General features: G+C 43.7%; 1 pseudogene; it reads left to right on the top strand.

The window, feature by feature from the left end:
- Positions 1–213: 213 nt before the first annotated feature.
- LOC120050500 lies at positions 214–8,641 on the top strand (annotated as a pseudogene).
- Positions 8,642–23,129: the final 14,488 nt, after the last annotated feature.

The raw sequence follows: 23,129 nt of genomic DNA on the forward strand, positions 1-23,129 counted from the left end.
TGGATGGACCTGGCTGAACCTGGATGGACCTGGATGGACCTGGCTGGACCTGGATGGACCTGGATGGACCTAGATGGACCTAGCTGAACCTGGCTGGACCTGGCTGAAACTGGATGAAACTGGATGAAACTGGCTGGACCTGGCTGAACCTGGCTGGACCTGGCTGGACCTGGCTGGACCTGGCTGGACCTGGCTGAAACTGGCTGGACCTGGATGGACCTGGCTGGACCTGGATGGACCTGTATGGACCTGGCTGAACCTGGATGGACCTGGATGGACCTGGCTGGACCTGGCTGGACCTGGATGGATCTGGATGGACCTGGATGGATCTGGCTGGACCTGGATGGACCTGGCTGGAATAGATGGACCTGGCTGGACCTGTATGGACCTGGATGTTGCTGGATGGACCTGGATGGATCTAGATGTTCCTGGATAGACCTGTATGGACCTGGATGTTCCTGGATGGACCTGCATGGACCTGGCTGGACCTGGATGGACCTGGCTGAACCTGGATGGAACTGGATGAACCTGACTGGACCTGGATGGACCTGCATGGACCTGGCTGAACCTGGCTGGACCTGGATGGACCTGGATGGACCTGGATGGACCTGGATGTACCGGGATGAACCTGGATGGTGAGTCCAGGTCGGAGTGGATTACATGTCAACATGTTGAGGCAGTTTGAACCCTAATTCAGAGAGGATACAGGAGTCGTAGACTGTGTGTGTGTGTGTGTGTGTGTGTGTGTGTGTGTGTGTGTGTGTGTGTGTGTGTGTGTGTGTGTGTGTGTGTGTGTGTGTGTGTGTGTGTGTGTGTGTGTGTGCGTGCGTGTGTGAGACATGGCCAGTTAAAGTGACTGTTTGGCACTAGAGTCCCCTGGCGTGGCCTAAATTGACGGTGCGACGGTCGAATCGGTCTCCCTCTCCAACGACATCCTGTACTATATTCAATGTGGCCTGCGTCAGTGAGCAAACAAGCTCATTTAAAAGTTCACATGCTAATGTGTGACATTTAAAGCAAACTTTACACGAGGAAAGGACACGCAACAATAGATTTAGATGATTTTCTGGTCTTGAATCTCATTATGAATGAGAGATCAAAGGGGCACCTTAGGAGAGGAGAGAAGAGGAGAGGAGATGAGGGAAGGGAAGGGAAGGGTGAGGTGAGAAGAGGAGGGAAGGGAGGGAGGGAAGGAGCAAGGGAGGCAGGGAGGGGTGATTAGGGAGGGGTGAGGAGAGGAGAGGAGAGGGGAGGGGTGATTAGGGAGGGGTGAGGAGAGGAGAGGAGAAGGGGTGGAGGGGTGAGGAGAGTAGAGGAAAGGGGGAGTGGTGAGGAGAGGAGGGAGGGAGGGATAAGGAGAGGAAGAGAGGATGGAGGAGTGAGGAGAGGAGGGAGAGGTGAGGAGAGGAAGGATGGGTGAGGAGAGGAGAGGAGAGGAGAGGAGAGAAAGGATGGGTGAGGAGAGGAGAGGAGAGGAGAGGAGAGGAGAGGAGAGGAGAGGAGAGGAGAGGAGAGGAGAGGAGAGGAGAGGAGATTAGAGAAGATGAAAGGAAAGGAAAGGAGGGAGCAGTGTGGGGTGGTAGTGTGGTTTGAGAGGTGACATGTAAAGCAATAAACAACATATTTTGGGGGAGTACTGCATGTGTGTGTACCTGGCACAGAGTTTGTGAGTGTGATCTGTGGATCTACTCCAGTTGAGCCTGTAGCCGAGCCATCTCCTCTCCTCTCAACCTGCTCTCTCTCAGGTCCTCACACTAACTCATCTCCTCTCAGCCTGCTCTCTCTCAGGTCCTCAAACAGACTCCTCTCCTCTCAGCCTGCTGTTTCTCAGGTCCTCACACTGCCTCCTCTCATCTGAGCCTGCTCTCTCTCAGGTCCTCACATTGCCTCCTCTCCTCTCAGCCTGCTCTCTCTCAGGTCATCACACTAACTCCTTTCCTATCAGCCTGCTCTCTCTCAGGTCCTCACACTAACTCATCTCCTCTCAGCCTGCTCTCTCTCAGGTCCTCACATTGCCTCCTCTCCTCTCAGCCTGCTCTCTCTCAGGTCCTCACACTAACTCCTCTCCTCTCAGCCTGCTCTCTCTCAGGTCCTCAAACTGACTCCTCTCCTCTCAGCCTGCTGTTTCTCAGGTCCTCACACTGACCCCTCTCATCTGAGCCTGCTCTCTCTCAGGTCCTCACATTGCCTCCTCTCAATCTGAGCCTGCTCTCTCTCAGGTCCTCACATTGCCTCCTCTCATCTGAGCCTGCTCTCTCTCAGGTCCTCACATTGCCTCCTCTCCTGGATCTGCAGCTAACACACAATACACAGACACATGTTAGAAAGAGACACATGTTCAATCTACCCTGGCCTCAGCTCCAACCTCAACTCCGCCTCCAACCTCTTCCTTTCCTCCAACCCTAACAACTCAACCCCTACCCAAAGGGTTGTGCGCTGTCGCTATCTTTGAACTCTCTCTCCCATTACTTTCTTCTCTTCTATCCTATCATCTCTTCCTTCTGCTACATCCTCCTGTCTCCTGATGCTGCCTTTTTGACCCTACTCTCCTCCCTTCCAATATCTTATGACTCGCACTGTCCCCTTTCCTCCCCACCGGATCGACCCTTCTCGTCCTGCTTCGTGGCTGAGTGACTCATTGCGAGCTTACGGAACAGGGCTGGAGGCAGCTGAGCAAAAATGAAGGAAAACTAAACTTCCGGAGGACCTATCATCCGTTTACTACCTCTCTGCCTTCTCTTCAACTCTTTCTGTTGCTAAAGCCACTTTCTAACAATCTCCATTTCTAGCTTCTGCCTCTAACCCTATGAAACTATTTTCAACCTTTTCCTCCCTCCTTAATCCTTCACCCCCTACCCTTCCATCTTCCCTCTCTGTGGACAACTTTGTCAACCACTTTGAAAAGAAGGTTGACGACATCCGCTACTCATTCACTCAGCCTATTAAGTCCACTGGTCACACTCACACGGAACTACCCTACGCCTTGACCTCTTTCTCCCTCTCTCTCCAGATGACATCCTGCGACTAATCAGATCTGGCTGCCCGACAACCTGCCCGCTCGACCCCATCCTGTCTTCCCTTCTCCAGACCATCTTCTCTCATTCCTCACTTCCCTCATCAACTCATCCCCGACCACTGGCTGCGTCTCCTCTGACTTCAAAATGGCCAGAATCACTCCACTCCTCAAGAAACCAACACTCAAAGTAATTTATCTGACGTAAAAAACTATTGACCTGCATCCCTTCTTTCTTTTCTTTCCAAAACACTTGAGCGTTCCGTCTCTGAGCAACTTTCTTGTTTTCGCTCTCAGAATGATCTTCTTGACCCTAACCAGTCAGGCTTCAAGACAGATCACTCAACCAAGACTGCTCTTCTCTGTGTCATGGAGGCTGACTTTCTCCCCTCTGTTCTCATCCTCCTAGATCTATCTGCTGCCTTTGACACCGGGAAATATCAGATCCTCCTCTACGCCCTCTCAGGATATCCCATGCTCTGCACACTCTTGGATTACATCCTACCTGGCATAGCACTACTACCAGGTGACGTGGTAGAGGATCTGTGTCTGCACCATGTACTCTCACAACTGGTGTCCCCCAGGGCTCAGTTCTAGGCCCTCTCCTCTTCTCTCTACACACCAAGTCACTTGGCCTAGTACATAGGTCCTGGATGGCAGGAAGCTTGGCCCCAGTGATGTACTGGGCTGTACACACTACCCTCTGTAGTGCCTTACGGTAAGATGTCGAGCAGTTGCCATAACAGGCGGTGGTGCAACCAGTCAGGATGCTCTCGATGGTGCAGCTGTGGACATTTTTGAGGATCTGGAGACCAATGCAAAATCTTTTCATTCTCCCGAGGGGGAAAAGGTGTTGTTGTGCCCTCTTCACGACTGTCTTGGTGTATTTGGACCATGATAGTTTGTTGATGATGTGGACACCAAGGAACTTGAAACTCTCGACCTGCTCCACTACAACCCAGTCGATATAAATGGGAGCATGTTTGGCCCTCCTTTTCCTGTAGTCCACGATCAGCTCCTTTGTCTTGCTGACGTTGAGGGAGAGGTTGTTGTCCGGGCACCACATTGCCAGGTCTCTGACCTTCTCCCTATAGGCTGTCTCATTGTTGTCGGTGATCAGGCCTATCACTGTTGTGTCGTCAGCAAACTTAATGATGGTGTTGGTGTCATGCTTAACCATGCAGTCCTACGTGAACGGAGAGTACAGTAGGGGACTAAGCACGCACCCCTGAGGGGCCCCCGTGTTGAGGAGCAGCATGGCAGATGTACGATTGAGATTGTGTCATCTGTGGATCTGTTGGGGCGGTATGCGAATTGGAGTGGGTCTAGGGTTTATGGGATGATGGTGTTGATGTGAGCCATGATCAGGCTTTCAAAGCACTTCATGGCTACCGACGTGAGTGCTACGGGGCGGTAGTCATTTAGGCAGGTTACCTTCGCTTTCTTGGGCACAGGGACTATGGTGGTTTGCTTGAAACATGTAGGTATTATAGACTTGATCAGGGAGAGGTTGAAAATATCAGTGAAGACACTAGCCGGTTGGTGCGCACATGCTCTGAGTACTCGTCCTGGTAATCCGTCTTGCCCTGCAGCCTTGTGAATGTTGAGCTGTTTAAAGGTCTTGCTCACATCTGCTATGGAGAGTGTGGTCACACAGTCATCCGGAACAGCTTGTGCTCTCATGCGTGCTTCAGTGTTGCTTGATTCGAAGCGAGCATGAAAGGCATTTAGCTCGTCTGGTAGGCTCGTGTCACTGGGCAGCTTGCGGTTGGGTTTCCCTTTGTAATTCGTAATAGTTTGCGAGCCCTGCCACATCCGATGAGCGTCAGAGCTGGTGTAATAAGATTCAATCTTAGTCCTGTATTGACGATTTGCCTATTTGATGGTTCATCTGAGGGCATAGCAGGATTTCTTATAAGCGTCCGGATTAGTGTCCCGCTCCTTTTAAGGCGGCAGTTCTAGCATTTAGCTCATTGTGGATGCTGCCTGTAATCCATGGCTTTTGTTTGTTATATGTAAATATAGTCACTGTGGGGACGACGTCATTGATGCACTTATTGATGAAGCCGGTGACTATGGTTGTATAATCATCAATGCCATTAGATGAATCCCGGAACATATTCCAGTCTGTGCTAGCAAATCTGACCACTTCTAGATGAGCATTTTCTTGTTTGCTTATGGCCTTCTACAGCTCCTTGAGTGCGGTCTTAGTGCATCAGTTTGTGGTGTGTGACAGAGAAGTTCGTCACTGGCCGCGGGCAGCGTTTGGTACACTAACACACACACATTTATCGCGCCTCCCTGCTCCGTTATTAGCTACGTTAACAATGTGGGTCGACACACAAGTTAACTTCTCTTAGTACATACATTTCACACTTTATTCTTACCTCCCGTCAGTAATAGTTTAGGGTATTAAGAATATACAGACAAGTGTTCAGGTTTAATTAAGGCAATTGGGCTGGCTTTGTAGTGCCTGTCCTGAATGGCTCGTTCATGTAAAGGGAGATATTGAAAGACATCATGTCAGTAGGGATGTGATTTTGTAATTGTTATATTGGTATATTGTATCATGAGAAACATTTTGGATTGTATGTAATTCATTATGTTTACCTGAGTGGAAAATTAAGGTAATTGCTTAATTAATTAGTGCTGGGTATGTTCTGATGGGAGGGGCTTACCCTACAAAAAGAGCCTCTCTTTCAGTTCAAAGGAAGAACAATTTTGGATTGAGCTGTGGATGGGGCAGCATTGTTTTGAGCTGTCCCATAATGGATACTTTGGATGGCAGTACTGTTGTTTTTCCATCTGGATTCACTATGTAAATAAACACCTTTGCACAGATGAACTGTTGTGGCTCTGCCATCTTTTTATTTGATAGAGGTTAGGTTTTTCAGTTTAGCCTTCTGGCCTACTCTATGTGACATGGTGGTAAATAGACGGCTACGGAAAATATAGATGAAAACTCTCTTGGTAGATAGTGTGGTCTGCAGCTTATCATGAGGTACTCTACCTCAGGCATGCAATACTTCGAGACTTCCTTAACCTCTCTTGGGTATGTGGGACATTAGCGTCCCACCTCTTCAACAGCCAGTGAAACTGCAGGGTGCCAAATTCAAATACAGAAATACTCATTATAAAAATTCAGAAAACAAAACATATTTTACATAGGTTTAAAGATGAACGTCTTGTGAATCCAACCACGGTGTCAGATTTAAAAAATGATTTACGGCGAAGGCATAACTACGATTATTTGAAAACATAGCCCACTAGACAATTCATTACAAACAGTAACCAGCCAAGTAGAACAGAGTCAGAGTCAGAAATAGAGATAAAATGAATCCCTTACCTTTGATGATATTCATATGGTTGCACTCAGCAGACATTCATTTACTCAATGAATGTTTATTTTGTTCGATAAAGTCTCTGTTTTGTTCGCGCATTTTCTTCAGTAATCCACTGGCTCAAACGCAGTCAAAACAGGAAGACAAAAAAATATAATTTGTATCCGTAAAGTTCATAGAAACATGTCAAACGATGTTTATATTCAATCCTCAGGTTGTTTTTAGCCTAAATAATCGATAATATTTCAACCGGACAATAACATCGTCAATTTAAAAGGTAAACAAGAAATGCTCTCTCTCTGTCGAGTGCATGAAAAAGCTCTGCGACACTTTAGCGTCCAGTCATTCCGAATGCTCTTATTCCCTCATTTTTCAGATTGCAAGCCTGAAACTATTTCTAAAGACTGTTGACATCTAGTGGAAGGCATAGAAACTGCAGTTTGAGTCCTAAGTCAATGGATACTGTAATGGCATTGAATAGAAAACTACAACCCCCCCCCAAAAAACGACTTCCTGAATGGATTTTTCTCAGGTTTTTGCCTGCCAAATCAGTTCTGTTATACTCACAGACACTATTTTAACAGTTTTGGAAACGTTAGAGTGTTTTCCATCCAAATATACCAGTTATATGCCTATCATATCTTCTGGGCCCGAGAAGCAGGCAGTTTAAATTGGGCATGCACTTCATCCAAAATTCCGAATGCTGCCCCCTACCCTAGTGAAGTTAATATTAGACATAATGCTCCAGCCGTTACTGACAAATAGACACACCCCCAACCCTTGTCTTACCGGATGTACAGTGGTTCTTCCTTTAAGAGTTTTGAGCTTATGCTGCAACTGTTTGTGGTAGATGATGGCAGATTGCGGTAAATTGCGCCGTTCTGGCAACAATGGCTGATACTTAAATAACGTGCAATAGAATTCTGCGGCACCCCGCAAGCTGTGCTGCAGTACTCCGCAACTTTTAAAGGAAGACCCACTGTAGCTGTTCTTTCCTGCCGATGAACAGAAAACCCAGTCAACTGTAAATTATCCATGTCGTCGTTCAGCCACGACTCGTGAAATATAAAATATTACCATTTTTAATGTTCCATTGGTAGCATAATCTCGAACGGAGATCATCCAGTTTATTCTCCAGTGATTGCACCTTGGTCAATAGAACGGATGGTAGAGGCGAGTTACCCACTTGCCGATTAATTCTCATAAGGCACCCCAATCTCCACCCCATGCATCTCCATATTTTCTTAATGCGAATGATGGGGATTTGGGCCTGGTATCGGAGAAGCAGTATATCTTGACTCATTCAAGAAAAAATCTTTGCCAGTTCTTGGTGAGTAATCGCTGTTCTGATATCCAGAAGCTCTTTTCGGTCATGAGATATGGTAGCAGCAACATTACGTACAAAATAATTGAAAAACAATGCGAAAAAACAGGCAAAGAAGCACAGTCGGTTAGGAGCCCGAAAAATGGCAGCGATCCCCTCTAGTGCCGTTATCAATCAATCTGACACACAGGTGGCAACACGCATCTCTGCGTTCTTGGCAGATATCTGAACTTGGATGTCAGCCCACCACCTCAAGCTCAAACTCAACAAGACGAAGCTGCTCTTCCTACCCGGGAAGGCCTGCCCACTCAAAACCCTCTCCATCACGGTTGACAATTCCACAGTATATCCCTTCCAGAGTGCAAAGAACCTTGGCGTGACCCTGGACACGCCAACACTCTGTCGTTCTCTGCAATCATCAAAGCAGTGACTCGCTTCTGCAAGCTCATGCTCTAGAACATCCGTAGAGGATGACCCTACCTCACACAGGAAGTGGCGCAGGTCCTAATCCAGGGACTTGTCCTCTCTTGCTGGACTACTGCAACTCGCTGTTGACTGGGCTCCCAGCTTGTGCCATCAATCTCCTGCAACTTATCCAGAACGTTGCAGCCCACCTGATTTTAAAACTTCCCAAGTTCTCTCATGTCACCCCGCTCCTCTGCACACTCTGCACACTCCACTGGCATCCACTACAAGACCATGGTGCTTACCTACGGAACAGCAAGAGGAACTGCCCTTCCCTACTTTCAGGCTATGCTCAAACCCTACACCCCAACCTGAGCACTACGTTCTGCCACCTCAGGTCTCTTGGCCCTCCCACTTCTACTGGAGGGCAGCTCCTGCTCAGCCCAGTCCAAGCTCTTCTTTGTCTTGGCACCCCAATGGTGGAACCAGCTTCCCCCTGAAACTAGGAGAGCAGAGTCCCTGCCCATCTTCCCAAAACAGTCCACCAAGCTATCTTAAGATGAATGCACTAACTGTAAGTCACTCTGGATAAGTGGGTAGGCTAAATTACTCAAATGTAAAAAACTTAAAAGTCTTTCTCCCTCACCCCTGACCCTCTCCACTGGGACAGACACAACAGTGAGAGAAAGGGAACAATTAAAACACAACATAGAGACCTGCTAAATCATTGTAGGTATTAAGCTTTTTTTGGCAGAGTACAGTGCATGTTAGTGGAAGTAAAATGTCACCTTGAGAGAAAGAGAGACAGAGAGAGAGAGAGACCACAATGTCACGCCTCCAGCCAGCTTCACTCCACTCCACTACACCCAGTCATCAACCAGACCAGAGTCAACTGGGACACGACAGGGATGAGTGGAGCCCATCACACCCCATCTCCCCAGCTAAAACAGGGATCTATCTCCCCATCCAGAACAAGGCTCCATCTCCCCAGACAGAACAGGGCTCCATCTCCCCAGACAGAACAGGGCTCCATCTCCCCATCCAGAACAGGGATCTATCTCCCCATCCAGAACAGGACTCCATCTCCCCATCCAGAACAGGACTCCATCTCCCCAGACAGAACAGGACTCCATCTCCCCAGACAGAACAGGGCTCCATCTCCCCATCCAAAACAGGACTCCATCTCCCCATCCAAAACAGGACTCCATCTCCCCATCCAGAACAGGACTCCGTCTCCCCATCCAGAACAGGACTCCGTCTCCCCATCCAGAACAGGACTCCGTCTCCCCATCCAGAACAGGACTCCGTCTCCCCATCCAGAACAGGACTCCGTCTCCCCATCCAGAACAGGGCTCCGTCTCCCCATCCAGAACAGGGCTCCGTCTCCCCATCCAGAACAGGGCTCCGTCTCCCCAGACAGAACAGGGCTCCGTCTCCCCAGACAGAACAGGGCTCCGTCTCCCCAGACAGAACAGGGCTCCGTCTCCCCAGACAGAACAGGGCTCCGTCTCCCCAGACAGAACAGGGCTCCGTCTCCCCAGACAGAACAGGGCTCCGTCTCCCCAGACAGAACAGGGCTCCGTCTCCCCAGACAGAACAGGGCTCCGTCTCCCCAGACAGAACAGGGCTCCGTCTCCCCAGACAGAACAGGGCTCCGTCTCCCCAGACAGAACAGGGCTCCGTCTCCCCAGACAGAACAGGGCTCCGTCTCCCCAGACAGAACAGGGCTCCGTCTCCCCAGACAGAACAGGGCTCCGTCTCCCCAGACAGAACAGGGCTCCGTCTCCCCAGACAGAACAGGGCTCCGTCTCCCCAGACAGAACAGGGCTCCGTCTCCCCATCCAGAACAGGACTCCATCTCCCCAGACATAACAGGGCTCCATCTCCCAAGACATAACATAGCTCCATCTCCCCATACATAACAGGGCTCCATCTCCCCAGACAGAACAGGGCTCCGTCTCCCCATCCAGAACAGGACTCCATCTCCCCAGACATAACAGGGCTCCATCTCCCAAGACATAACAGGGCTCCATCTCCCCAGACATAACAGGGCTCCGTCTCCCCAGACATAACAGGGCTCCGTCTCCCCAGACAGAACAGGGCTCTGTCTCCCCAGACAGAACAGGGCTCTGTCTCCCCAGACAGAACAGGGCTCTGTCTCCCCAGACAGAACAGGGCTCTGTCTCCCCAGACAGAACAGGGCTCTGTCTCCCCAGACAGAACAGGGCTCCGTCTCCCCAGACATAACAGGGCTCCGTCTCCCCAGACATAACAGGGCTCCATCTCCCCAGACATAACAGGGCTCCGTCTCCCCAGACATAACAGGGCTCCGTCTCCCCAGACAGAACAGGGCTCTGTCTCCCCAGACAGAACAGGGCTCTGTCTCCCCAGACAGAACAGGACTCCGTCTCCCGAGACAGAACAGGACTCCGTCTCCCGAGACAGAACAGGACTCCATCTCCCCAGACATAACAGGACTCCGTCTCCCCAGACAGAACAGGACTCCGTCTCCCCAGACAGAACAGGACTCCGTCTCCCCAGACAGAACAGGACTCCGTCTCCCCAGACAGAACAGGGCTCCGTCTCCCCAGACATAACAGGGCTCCATCTCCCCAGACAGAACAGGGCTCCATCTCCCCAGACATAACATAGCTCCATCTCCCCAGACATAACAGGGCTCCATCTCCCCAGACATAACAGGGCTCAATCTCCCCAGACAGAACAGGGCTCCGTCTCGCCAGACAGAACAGGGCTCCGTCTCGCCAGACAGAACAGGGCTCCGTCTCGCCAGACAGAACAGGGCTCTATCTTCACATCCAGAATAGGGCTCTATTTCTCCCGACTCCGCTCATTCATTTTACCATGCTCTCACCATGATCCCGCCTATTGATTTCAGCTTAAGTAATGAGCTAGCTTATCCAAAAATCTTTAGCGTTTGGGCTCAAGTTAAGGAAATCGATGGGGGCCATTTCCCTTCTTGAACAGCACACGCAGGCTTTTTATGTACGGAGGGACAGGACAAATCCTTAAGCTGATAAATCAATAGGGCTTTCTGTCGATGGACACACACACACACACACACAGCTGACTAGTGGTATTTTTTAAGGCAATTAAAGTGAACTGTAAACGTACGAAGGCCAATCAATGTTGATGTGGGACTATTATCAGTGCTTTAAGGCTGATTTACTGTGTGTGTGTGTGTGTGTGTGTGTGTTGTGTGTTGTAGTATATTATCAGGGATTTAACGCTGATATACTGTGTGTGTTGTGTGTTGTGTGTGTTTGTGTTTTAGTATATTATCAATGATTTAACACTGATTGAAACGGCTTTAAAGAGCAGCTGGAGGTACAACTGTCTAACTGTGTTCAAGTCATGTACCTAGAACTGGGTAGAGACCTAATGTTGATGGTACTACAGGACACTATTCTACTCCCTTCTGTCAGAAGAGTGAATTCAAGCCAACAAATGCAGAACAATACCAACTTTTCTTTTTTCTATTTTGGGATTTCGTTTTGTTATGCATGTTCCCTGGAAAACTAGATACACCAGCTTGGTGTAGATGTTTAGATGTTTCCATGGTGCCCTCACATACACACACCCCCCCCCCCATACACACATTCACCCAAATCTGTACACACACACACAGTCCATATGCTCTCTCTTCCCTCGGGTATATAACAGATGAAATTGGCATTTTCTATCTAAGGGGATAAATCTACATCTAATTAAATAGATGGTAGTTGGTGAGACTTGGTGTGTGGAGCATGTAGATTGACATGGTGATTGATTAGGCTTGGTTCAGAGGGTGTCTTCAGGGGTGAGTGGGAGACTGGCCATGCAGAAGACAGAAGCAGCGGAATACGGAGCCCTGGAACCAGGCCAACACAATGACAACAGAGACAATATAGCTAAGGCCCGGTCCCAAAGCAGATGCATATGCTTTTTAGATATTTTTTTTTACTATTGGTATTAAATTCTAGTCATATGGTTTATAGGCTGACCTACATTATCTATCCAATCGTTTTCTGCCTACTGTAGGAGCTTAGGGCTTAGGGTCTAGGGGGTTGGGAGTAGGAGGTAGGAGCTAAGGGCTAGGGGCTAGGGGCTAGGGGGTGGGGGGTAGGAGCTAAGGGCTAGGGGCTAGAGGGTAGGAGGTAGGAGCTAAGGGCTAGGGGCTAGGGGGTAGGAGGTAGGGGCTAGGGGGTAGGGGGTAGGAGGTAGGAGCTAGGGGCTAGGGGGTTGGGGGTAGGAGGTAGGAGGTAAGGGCTAGGGGCTAGGGGGTAAGAAGTAGGAGCTAAGGGCTAGGGGCTAGGGGGTAGGAGGTAGGAGCTAAGGGCTAGGGGCTAGGGGGTAGGAGGTAGGAGCTAAGGGCTAGGGGTTGGGGGTAGGAGGTAGGAGCTAAGGGCTAGGGGCTAGGGGGTAGGACGTAGGAGCTAAGGGCTAGGGGGTAGGAGGTAGGAGCTAAGGGCTAGGGGGTAGGAGCTGAGGGCTAGGGGCTAGGGGGTTGGGGGTAGGAGGTAGGAGCTAAGGGATAGGGGCTAGGGGGTAGGAGGTAGGAGCTAAGGGCTAGGGGGTTGGGGGTAGGAGGTAGGAGCTAAGGGCTAGGGGCTAGGGGGTAGGAGCTAAGGGCTAGGGGCTAGGGGGTAAGAGGTAGGAGGTAGGAGCTAAGGGCTAGGGGCTAGGGGGTAGGAGGTAGGAGCTAAGGGCTAGGGGTTGGGGGTAGGAGGTAGGAGCTAAGGGCTAGGGGCTAGGGGGTAGGACGTAGGAGCTAAGGGCTAGGGGGTAGGAGGTAGGAGCTAAGGGCTAGGGGGTAGGGGGTGGGGGCTAGGGGCTAGGGGGTTGGGGGTAGGAGGTAGGAGCTAAGGGATAGGGGCTAGGGGGTAGAGGGTAGGAGCTAAGGGCTATGGGCTATGGGGTAGGGGGTAGGAGGTAGGAGCTAAGGGCTAGGGGCTAGGAGGTAGGAGCTAAGGTCTAGGGGCTAGGGGGTAGGGGGTAGGAGGTAGGAGCTAAGGGCTAGGGGTTTGGGGGTTGGGGGTAGGAGGTAGGAGCTAAGGGCTAGGGTCTAGGGGGTAGGAGGTAGGAGCTAAGGGATAGGGGGTAGGGGGTAGGAGGTAGGAGCTAAGGGCTAGGGGCAGGGGGTAGGAGGTAGGAGCTAAGGGCTAGGGGCTAGGGGGTAGGAGGTAGGAGCTAAGGGCTAGGGGGTAGGGGGTAGGAGCTAAGGGCTAGGGGGTTGGGGGTAGGAGGTAGGGGCTAGGGGGTAGGAGGTAGGAGCTAAGGGCTAGGGGGTTGGGGGTAGGAGGTAGGAGCTAAGGGCTAGGGGCTAGGGGGTAAGAGGTAGGAGCTAAGGGCTAGGGGCTAGGGGGTAGGGGGTAGGAGCTAAGGGCTAGGGGCTAGGGGCTAGGGGGTAGGAGGTAGGAGCTAAGGGCTAGGGGCTGGGGGTAGGAGGTAGGAGCTAAGGGCTAGGGGCTAGGGGGTAGGACGTAGGAGCTAAGGGCTAGGGGCTAGGGGGTAGGAGGTAGGAGCTAAGGGCTAGGGGGTAGGAGCTGAGGGCTAGGGGGTTGGGGGTAGGAGGTAGGAGCTAAGGGATAGGGGCTAGGGGGTAGGGGTAGGAGGTAGGAGGTAGGAGCTAAGGGCTATGGGCTATGGGGTAGGGGGTAGGAGGTAGGAGCTAAGGGCTAGGGGCTAGGGGGTAGGAGGTAGGATGTAGGAGCTAAGGTCTAGGGGCTAGGGGGTAGGGGGTAGGAGGTAGGAGCTAAGGGCTAGGGGTTTGGGGGTTCGGGGTAGGAGGTAGGAGCTAAGGGCTAGGGTCTAGGGGGTAGGAGGTAGGAGCTAAGGGATAGGGGGTAGGGGGTAGGAGGTAGGAGCTAAGGGCTAGGGGCTTAGGGGTAGGGGGTAGGAGGTAGGAGCTAAGGGCTAGGGGCTAGGGGCTAGGGGGTAGGAGGTAGGAGCTAAGGGCTATGGGCTATGGGGTAGGAGGTAGGAGCTAAGGGCTAGGGGGTAGGAGGTAGGAGCTAAGGGCTAGGGGCTAGGGGGTAGGAGGTAGGAGCTAAGGGCTAGGGGGTTGGGGGTTGGGGGTAGGAGGTAGGAGCTAAGGGCTAGGTGGTTGGGGGTTGGGGGTAGGGGGAAGGGGGAAGGGTGTAGGCGCAAGGCGCTAGGGGGAAGCGGCTAGGGGGTAGGAGCTAGGGGTAGGGGCTAGGGAGTAAGGGGTAGAGGGTAGGAGCTAGGGGCTAGAGGGTAGGGGCTAGGGAGTAGGGGGTAGAGGGTCGTAGCTAGGGGCTAGAGGCTAGAGGGTAGGAGCTAGGGGTTATTTCTGGACAGAGCCATGGGGAAATAAAAGGAGACATGGAGGGAATTTCTATTTTAAAGGTACATCCTGATAATATAATGTCAAACAATTTGACCTGGGAGCCAAAATAAAACCCTTGTCATTTTTCAGAAAATGTTTTTAATCAAAGTGATTTTGGGGGGGCATTATGGTCAATGGACAAATCGTGACCTTTATAAAGCAACAGTCAATAGCAACAGTCACCCTTTGAAAATGGCCTTTGTGTCATCGATATGAGTCAATAACAGTCATTGTTGTGCAAATAGGATCATTTTGGTCATAAAGTCAGTCTCATCTAAAACTAAATTTGGACCAACCGTTCGTCACAACAGGTAAATTATTTGCCCACTAACATGGGGTGAACAGCTGCAGTGATTGCTCTCCATCCAATAGCATAGTCATTGAGACAGACTTTGTTTAAATAAACAAAATGTTAAAAATGATACAACTTGAGAATTACTGCACCAAACACGTTAGTTAGATGTAAAACAGCACAACTAAAACATCCCCGGCAAAAACATCAAAATGAATGACAGATTTCTTGAGTTATTTTAGATTCATGCTGAAGATTTTGAGGAAGTGAAACAGCTTGTACAGTGTCCCATTGGGATCAAAAATGAACCACGGAATAGGTCAGGAAACACCTCCAAGACTGAAATGTATTTTTTCTAACGAGCAACAGGAAACACAGGTGCCAATCTGAGTTTTCAGTGTCTCTTTAACACAATAAGAATGGTGCATCGCATTGGGCCTTTTGCTGATATACTGTAATAACACATGCGCAAGAGGTGATATACAGTATGTTTCTCTCAGAAAAAAAGGGATTTTGACTGTTTTTGCATAATATTTATTTATTTAATTTCATAAATAGCATAAAAATGCAGCATCATGTCTTTATACCTTGATGGGAGCATGTCAACTTAATTTAGTTTACAGCCAGGGCAGGCAATGACTTTCAAGTGTGTGTGTGTGTGTGTGTGTGTGTGTGTGTGTGTGTGTGTGTGTGTGTGTGTGTGTGTATCTCTAATTTGGGCTAAATAAGTTTACCTAATAAGACAAGGGCACACAGCAGCTGACTCAGCGAATATACTGGATTAGCATTTAGCATCCCATTAGAAAGTGCAGTAATTAGCATAGCAAGCTAGCATCCAGTGCAAGTCCTTCCCTTTAAACATGCTCTTGTTTTAGTTAGCATTCAGTGCTAGCATAGAGTACTATAACTTACCTATCAAAATATAGGCACTCCCTTCCATTAGTGCATTAGTTCAGCTAATGGCTAGGCTAATGTTTATGGTAAATGGAGATAGGGGGGGACTTCATTTAAGAAATTGGATTAACTCCGGAAAGTACTTAAGATCTAACTACAGTAGGAAAGGGCTTTGGCTCTAACTAAAGTCAAAGCAACTGGTTAATCACAAAAGTTGGTGATTTTTTGGGGCCCCCAAAGTTTTCTGAGCATAAAACAACAAACATATATTATTATTTTTATTTTATTTAAAAACAGAAATAAATCAACTCCAAGCGATTTACTTTTGGGAATCTGTTCCAAAGTATTCATACCCATAATAGAAAGGAAAGATAAATAAAAATTTTATACGATCACATAGTGTAAGTAAGGTTTGATATAATTTTGTTTTAGTTAAATATTATATATGTTTTGGGCTTCTTGCGGTAAATTTGCTTAACCTCTAATTCCTCCCAAACCCGGATCCGGGAGCACCCCCATCAGTAAAAAATCTGACTAGCATAGCCTAGCATAGCGACAAGTAAATACTAGCATCTAAATATCATTAAATCACAAGTCCAAGACACCAGATGAAAGATACACATCTTGTGAATCCAGCCATCGTTTCTGATTTTTAAAATGTTTTACAGGGAAGACACAATATGTAAATCTATTAGCTAACCACGTTAGCAAAAGACACCACTTTTTTTAGTCCACCAGTTTTTTACTCCATCAGTAGCTATCACAAATTCGACCAAATAAAGATATAAATAGCCACTAACCAAGAAACAACTTCATCAGATGACAGTCTGATAACATATTTATTGTATAGCATATGTTTTGTTAGAAAAATGTGCATATTTCAGGTATAAATCATAGTTTACCATTGCAGCCACCATCACAACTCTCACCAAAGCGACTAGAATAACTACAGAGAGCAACGTGTATTACCTAATTACTCATCATAAAACATTTCTTAAAAATACACAGCGTACAGCAAATGAAAGACACAGATCTTGTGAATCCAGCCAATATTTCCGATTTTTTAAGTGTTTTACAGCGAAAACACAATATAGCATTATATTAGCTTACCACAATAGCCAGAAACACAACAGCATTGATTCAAGCCAAAAATAGCGATAACGTATAACCCAGCAAAAGATATTCATTTTTTCACTGACCTGCTCAGAATTCTTCAGATGACAGTCCTATAACATCATATTACACAATGCATATAGAGTTTGTTCGAAAATGTGCATATTTAGCGGCACAAATCGTGGTTATACAATGAGAAAAGTAGCCAAGCTGCAAAGAAAATGTCAGGAGAAATCTTGGGAAAGGCACCTATTCTAATCGATAAGTAATCATAAACTTGACTAAAAAATACAGATTGGACAGCAAATGAAAGATAAATTAGTTCTTAATGCAATCGCTGTGTTAGATTTTTTAAATTAACGTTACTGCGCAATACAGCGTGCGCTAAAGCGAGACCGCACCGAAATTCATGGCGGAATTATTATTTGACACTTGTCAACATAAATACGAATTAACAGCATAAAGACTGCTTACTATTTGCTGAGCTTCCATCAGAATCTTGGGCAAGGTGTCCTTTCTCCAGAACAATCGTCTTTTGGTTGAAAGATGTCCTCTTCTCCTGTCGAAATAGCCGCTAACGTTAGCTATGTGCCGGAAAGGTGTCCAACTCCTGATAGCGCGTCACAAAGAAATCCCAGAAAATCGCAATAAACTGATATAAACTGCTATAAGTCGGTTTAAATTAACTACCTTATGATGTCTTTAACAACTATAACGAATAAAAACATGACCGGAGATATAGAACTGCTAAAACGAAAGCTTTGCAGGACGCCATTGTGATGTCCCTCTTGCGCCAGGCGCCCCGTTGAAAAGAACGGTACTTCCGTTCAACGGTCTTATATAGGGCCCCAGATGGTGCAATCCACTCCATTCAAATTCTCACCGCTTACTGACATCTAGAGGAAGGCGTATGCAGTGCATGTAGCCCCATAGCTTACATGGGGACTTATAAACTGACCCTAGAACAGGGACCTCGATTTCAGAAATCTCACTTCCTGACAGGAAATGTGCTGCAGAATTAGTTCTGTTTCACTCAGAGAAATAATTCAAACGGTTTTAGAAACTAGAGAGTGTTTTCTATCCAATAGTAATAATAATATGCATATTGTACGAGCAAGAATTGAGTACGAGGCAGTTTAATTTGGGAACGAAATTATTACAAAGTGCAAATAGCACCCCCTATTGCCAAGAGGTTTTAAGTTTAACTTCTTATGGCTGCGAACAGCCGCTCAACAGCCGGCTGTTACACACACAGTAATGTCTGTCCCTCTCTAATCACCCCAGAACCCACACAGTAATGTCTGTCCCTCTCCAATCACTCCAGAGCACACACAGTAATGTCTGTCCCTCTCCAATCACTCCAGAACCCACACAGTAATGTCTGACCCTCTCCAATCACCCCAGAGCACACACAGTAATGTCTGTCCCTCTCCAATCACCCCAGAGCACACACAGTAATGTCTGTCCCTCTCCAATCACCCCAGAGCACCCGCTGCTGGATCTAGTTGATGATCTCTGTTGTATATTATGGTACAGGTATAACGTATTAGATATTGTATATTATGGTACAGGTATAAAGCATTAGATGTTGCATATTATGGTGGTACAGGTATAAAGTATTAGATGTTGTATATTATGGTGGTACAGGTACAAAGTATTAGATGTTGTATGTTATGGTACATGTATAAAGTATTAGATGTTGTATATTAAGGTGGTACAGGTATAAAGTATTAGATGTTTATTATTATGGTGGGACAGGTATTAAGCATTAGATGTTGTATATTATAATACAGGTATAAAGTATTAGATGTTGTATGTTATGGTACAGGTATAAAGAACTAGATATTGTATATTATGGTACAGGTATAAAGTATTAGATGTTGTATGTTATGGTACAGGTATAAAGTATTAGATATTGTATATTATGGTACAGGTATAAAGCATTAGATGTTGCATATTATGGTGGTACAGGTATAAAGTATTAGATGTTGTATATTATGGTGGTACAGGTACAAAGTATTAGATGTTGTATATTATGATACAGGTATAAAGTATTAGATGTTGTATATTATGATACAGGTATAAAGTATAAGATGTTGTATATTATGATACAGGTATAAAGTATTAGATGTTGTATATTATGATACAGGTATAAAGTATTAGATGTTGTATATTATGATACAGATAAAGTATTAGATGTTGTATATTATGATACAGGTATAAAGTATTAGATGTTGTATATTATGGTACAGGTATAAAGTATTAGATGTTGTATATTATGATACAGATATAAAGTATTAGATGTTGTATATTATGGTACAGGTATAAAGTATTAGATGTTGTATATTATGATACAGATATAAAGTATTAGATGTTGTATATTATGATACAGGTATAAAGTATTAGATGTTGTATATTAAGGTGATACAGATATAAAGTATTAGATGTTATATATTAAGGTGGTACAGGTATTAAGTATTAGATGTTGTATATTATGATACAGGTATAAAGTATTAGATGTTGTATATTAAGGTGATACAGATAAAGTATTAGATGTTGTATATTATGATACAGGTATAAAGTATTAGATGTTGTATATTATGATACAGGTATAAAGTATTAGATGTTGTATATTATGATACAGATATAAAGTATTAGATGTTGTATATTATGGTGGTACAGGTATAAAGTATTAGATATTGTATATTATGGTGATACAGATATAAAGTATTAGATGTTGTATATTATGATACAGATATAAAGTATTAGATATTGTATATTATGATACAGGTATAAAGTATTAGATGTTGTATATTATGGTGGTACAGGTATAAAGTATTAGATGTTGTATATTATGATACAGGTATAAAGTATTAGATGTTGTATATTATGGTGGTACAGATATAAAGTATTAGATGTTGTATATTATGGTGATACAGGTATAAAGTATTAGATGTTGTATATTAAGGTGGTACAGGTATAAAGTATTAGATGTTGTATATTATGATACAGGTATAAAGTATTAGATGTTGTATATTATGGTGATACAGGTATAAAGTATTAGATGTTGTATATTATGGTGATACAGGTATAAATTATTAGATGTTGTATATTAAGGTGGTACAGGTATAAAGTATTAGATGTTGTATATTATGATACAGGTATAAAGTATTAGATGTTGTATATTAAGGTGATACAGGTATAAAGTATTAGATGTTGTATATTATGATACAGGTATAAAGTATTAGATGTTGTATATTATGGTGATACAGGTATAAAGTATTAGATGTTGTATATTAAGGTGGTACAGATATAAAGTATTGGATGTTGTATATTATGGTGGTACAGGTATAAAGTATTAGATGTTGTATATTATGATACAGGTATAAAGTATTAGATGTTGTATATTATGGTACAGATATAAAGTATTAGATGTTGTATATTATGGTGATACAGGTATAAAGTATTAGATGTTGTATATTATGGTGATACAGGTATAAAGTATTAGATGTTGTATATTATGATACAGGTATAAAGTATTAGATGTTGTATATTATGGTGGTACAGGTATAAAGTATTAGATGTTGTATATTATGATACAGGTATAAAGTATTAGATGTTGTATATTATGGTGGTACAGGTATAAAGTATTAGATGTTGTATATTATGATACAGGTATAAAGTATTAGATGTTGTATATTATGATACAGGTATAAAGTATTAGATGTTGTATATTATGGTACAGATATAAAGTATTAGATGTTGTATATTATGGTGATACAGGTATAAAGTATTAGATGTTGTATATTAAGGTGGTACAGGTATAAAGTATTAGATGTTGTATATTATGATACAGGTATAAAGTATTAGATGTTGTATATTAAGGTGATACAGGTATAAAGTATTAGATGTTGTATATTATGATACAGGTATAAAGTATTAGATGTTGTATATTATGATACAGGTATAAAGTATTAGATGTTGTATATTATGATACAGGTATAAAGTATTAGATGTTGTATATTATGGTGGTACAGGTATAAAGTATTAGATGTTGTATATTATGGTGGTACAGATATAAAGTATTAGATGTTGTATATTATGGTGATACAGGTATAAAGTATTAGATGTTGTATATTAAGGTGGTACAGGTATAAAGTATTAGATGTTGTATATTATGATACAGGTATAAAGTATTAGATGTTGTATATTATGGTGATACAGGTATAAAGTATTAGATGTTGTATATTATGGTGATACAGGTATAAAGTATTAGATGTTGTATATTATGGTGGTACAGATATAAAGTATTAGATGTTGTATATTATGGTGATACAGGTATAAAGTATTAGATGTTGTATATTAAGGTGGTACAGGTATAAAGTATTAGATGTTGTATATTATGATACAGATAAGTATTAGATGTTGTATATTATGGTGATACAGGTATAAAGTATTAGATGTTGTATATTATGGTGATACAGGTATAAAGTATTAGATGTTGTATATTAAGGTGGTACAGGTATAAAGTATTAGATGTTGTATATTATGATACAGTATAAAGTATTAATGTTGTATATTATGATACAGGTATAAAGTATTAGATGTTGTATATTATGATACAGGTATAAAGTATTAGATGTTGTATATTATGATACAGGTATAAAGTATTAGATGTTGTATATTATGGTGATACAGGTATAAAGTATTAGATGTTGTATATTAAGGTGGTACAGATATAAAGTATTGGATGTTGTTTATTATGGTGGTACAGGTATAAAGTATTATATGTTGTATATTATGATACAGGTATAAAGTATTAGATGTTGTATATTATGATACAGGTATAAAGTATTAGATGTTGTATATTATGGTACAGATATAAAGTATTAGATGTTGTATATTATGGTGATACAGGTATAAAGTATTAGATGTTGTATATTATGGTGATACAGGTATAAAGTATTAGATGTTGTATATTATGGTGGTACAGGTATAAAGTATTAGATGTTGTATATTAAGGTGGTACAGGTATAAAGTATTAGATGTTGTATATTAAGGTGGTACAGGTATAAAGTATTAGATGTTGTATATTATGATACAGGTATAAAGTATTAGATGTTGTATATTATGATACAGGTATAAAGTATTAGATGTTGTATATTATGATACAGGTATAAAGTATTAGATGTTGTATATTATGATACAGGTATAAAGTATTAGATGTTGTATATTATGGTGGTACAGATATAAAGTATTAGATGTTGTATATTATGGTGGTACAGATATAAAGTATTAGATGTTGTATATTATGGTGGTACAGATATAAAGTATTAGATGTTGTATATTATGGTGGTACAGATATAAAGTATTAGATGTTGTATATTATGGTGGTACAGGTATAAAGTATTAGATGTTGTATATTATGGTGGTACAGGTATAAAGTATTAGATGTTGTATATTATGGTGGTACAGGTATAAAGTATTAGATGTTGTATATTATGGTGGTACAGGTATAAAGTATTAGATGTTGTATATTATGGTGGTACAGGTATAAAGTATTAGATGTTGTATATTATGGTGGTACAGGTATAAAGTATTAGATGTTGTATATTATGGTGGTACAGGTATAAAGTATTAGATGTTGTATATTATGGTGGTACAGGTATAAAGTATTAGATGTTGTATATTATGGTGGTACAGGTATAAAGTATTAGATGTTGTATATTATGGTGGTACAGTATAAAGTATTAGATGTTGTATATTATGGTGGTACAGGTATAAAGTATTAGATGTTGTATATTATGGTGGTACAGGTATAAAGTATTAGATGTTGTATATTATGGTGGTACAGATATAAAGTATTAGATGTTGTATATTATGGTGGTACAGATATAAAGTATTAGATGTTGTATATTATGGTGGTACAGATATAAAGTATTAGATGTTGTATATTATGGTGGTACAGATATAAAGTATTAGATGTTGTATATTATGGTGGTACAGGTATAAAGTATTAGATGTTGTATATTATGGTGGTACAGGTATAAAGTATTAGATGTTGTATATTATGGTGGTACAGGTATAAAGTATTAGATGTTGTATATTATGGTGGTACAGGTATAAAGTATTAGATGTTGTATATTATGGTGGTACAGGTATAAAGTATTAGATGTTGTATATTATGGTGGTACAGGTATAAAGTATTAGATGTTGTATATTAAGGTGGTACAGGTATAAAGTATTAGATGTTGTATATTAAGGTGGTACAGGTATAAAGTATTAGATGTTGTATATTATGGTGGTACAGGTATAAAGTATTAGATGTTGTATATTATGGTGGTACAGATATAAAGTATTAGATGTTGTATATTATGGTGGTACAGGTATAAAGTATTAGA

Source organism: Salvelinus namaycush, chromosome 7 (genome assembly GCF_016432855.1).
Source record: "Salvelinus namaycush isolate Seneca chromosome 7, SaNama_1.0, whole genome shotgun sequence".
In the NCBI taxonomy this organism is placed as follows: Eukaryota; Metazoa; Chordata; class Actinopteri; order Salmoniformes; family Salmonidae; genus Salvelinus; species Salvelinus namaycush.